Source organism: Empidonax traillii, unplaced genomic scaffold (assembly GCF_003031625.1).
Source record: "Empidonax traillii isolate 1590-97213 ecotype Southwest subspecies unplaced genomic scaffold, ASM303162v1 scaffold1325:size547790, whole genome shotgun sequence".
NCBI classification, from domain to species: domain Eukaryota; kingdom Metazoa; phylum Chordata; class Aves; order Passeriformes; family Tyrannidae; genus Empidonax; species Empidonax traillii.
The window spans coordinates 1-2,319 of record NW_020956518.1 but is presented as its reverse complement, the minus strand read 5'-3'; positions in this window follow the sequence as shown (position 1 = coordinate 2,319).

The window sequence follows — 2,319 nt, the reverse complement described above, 5'->3', positions numbered from 1 at the left end:
TTTCTTTTTTCTTTTCCTACTGTTTCACAGTTGGCCTTTGTAACTGCTCTTGGCTCTGGAGTGTTTTCTACACAGAAATCGTTAAGTCTGTAATTTACCACGCAGATGGAAACGCGTTTTGTTTCCATCAGACACAAACGATGCAGAAGCAGAGTGTTAAAGCAGAGTCCAATAAGGATTTTTTCTTTTTTCAAAGTCTTCTGACTAAAAACACGTATTTATTTTCTCTACTAGCAGCTGTGGAGGCTTTCTGAACTGTGTGGAGTACGCTGCATTTCAATGTCAATTCAGCTGTGGGGGCATCTGGGCAGCTTTCCTCATCATGGTCAGCCTTTAATAGTGACCTTGGTTGGCTGATGACAGCTGAGTCATGACTTTTTAGCGTCATCTATTGTCATGAAAAGAAAGAGAAGGGTGAGCTCCTCTCCTGTACTGAGTTGTTTGCAAGGAGAGAACGTATTTGGAGTCCTTTCATGAAGTCATCTCCCCAAACAACATCACTACTCTTCGTTGCAGAAGGAGTCTTGTCACACAGGTTTGATGCATCCTTTTTGTTTTTATCACTCTGTGATGTAGTAAGTGGTGTTTTGAAGGCCAGGGGGTCCAAAGTACAGGCCAGATGTGCCTGAAGGTGATTTTCATTTTTTGCCTCGGCTCTGGTGCACAGAATCACCCCACAGTCACATGGAACCTGGTCACGGCTGGAGAGGGGGCGTTTCCAAGATCTGAACTCTGGCACTGAAGGGCAGCAGAGCTGGGAAGGGTCTGGAGCTCAAGTCTGATGAGAAGCAGCTGAGGGAGCTGGGGGGAGGCTCAGCCTGGAGAAAAGGAGGCTCAGAGGGCACCTTATTGCTCCCTACAACTACTTGAAAGAGGGTGGAGCAAGGTCAGGGCCAGTCACTTCTCCCAGGTAACAGGACAAGAGGAAATGGTCTCAAGTTGTGCCAAGGGAGGTCTAGATGGGATGTTAGGAAAAATTTCTTCTCTGCAAGGGTTGTCAAGCACTGGACCAGGCTGTCCAGGGCAATGGGGGTGGACCTGGCAGGGCTGGGTTGATGGCTGATCTCAATGGCCTTAAAGGTCTTTTCCAACATAAAGGAGCCCATGATTCTGTGACTCCTTGCCCAGACTCAGGAGAGCAGCTTTAATGCTCATCTCCTCACCTCCTCAGCCATTCCCTGCTGGGTCCCTTTCTGCAAACTTTTCTCTGCTCACAGACCTGGGCTTTCCCAGCATGGGATCAGGTGAGAGGAGAGGGCAATGTCCTCTAGATAAAAGGGAAGTTCAAGGATCCTGACACCTCTGCCCCACAGCCAGGAGTCAGGGTTGCCTCACGGTTGGTGTCACTGACACCAAGGGTGTCCCCACTGTCTCTGTGGTGCCTGTGGGGCTCCTCTGGCAACAGGAGCTGCTTCACCCCACAGCTCCCATCAGGGAACAGGGCCAGGCCGGGCTCTGCTGCCCCTCCATGCCTGAGATACCTCTGAGTCTGCCTATCCAGCTTCCTCAGCAGTGGGGAGGCTCTGATACATGAACTTGGGTCTCCTCCAAAGGGGAAATGGAGGTCAAAAGGCTGTGACCTGAAATACAGACAGGCCTAAGTGAGGGTGTAAGAGCAGGAGCAGGGCCTCACTCCCATTTCTGACATAGGAGGGTCTTAAGAAAGGCTTGGACATTAATTGATATGTCTTAGCAAACCCTTCATGGAGTCTATGGCATGTGCTCACCACTGGGACCCTCAGCACCGTCCCACAGCCCTCCAGCCACGGCTTGGCTGGACAGGGCTTTGGCAACTGGATGGTCTTTAAGGTCCCCACCAACCCAAACCACTCTGGGATTCTATGAAATGGGTCTTCAGCCTACAGGAGGCATGAATGAGATGGAAGCAGAAGTACATCAGCTCTGCTTGGATGCCTTTATTTATGAAACAAGCTAAAAGAGAGAGTCTCAGAGCACAATTCCCAAAAGAAGCCGTGGTTCCCTCAGTAACTGTACATTTGGCTCCAAGCTTTTCCCCCAGCCTTTACCTTCAATGCCTTGTTTTCCAGAAAAGCCTGAAGGAGGCAGCCCACAGCCTTTTCCAAGGAAAGAGTGCCCTTGGGCAAAAGAGTGAGCTCCTATGTTCTCAGGGCACTGCAGAGGAAAACCACAGCACATCCTCTGAAAAGCAGTCCCAGAGAGAAGAGGGCACCACAGCCAGTCCCTCCTGGCAGGACATTGTCACGTGGCACCGATTTTATACAAAACTCTCTTTTCATCAAACTGCATATCCATGAGGTACTTTGGTGCATGGAAAACACACGGGCATCACAACAGAGA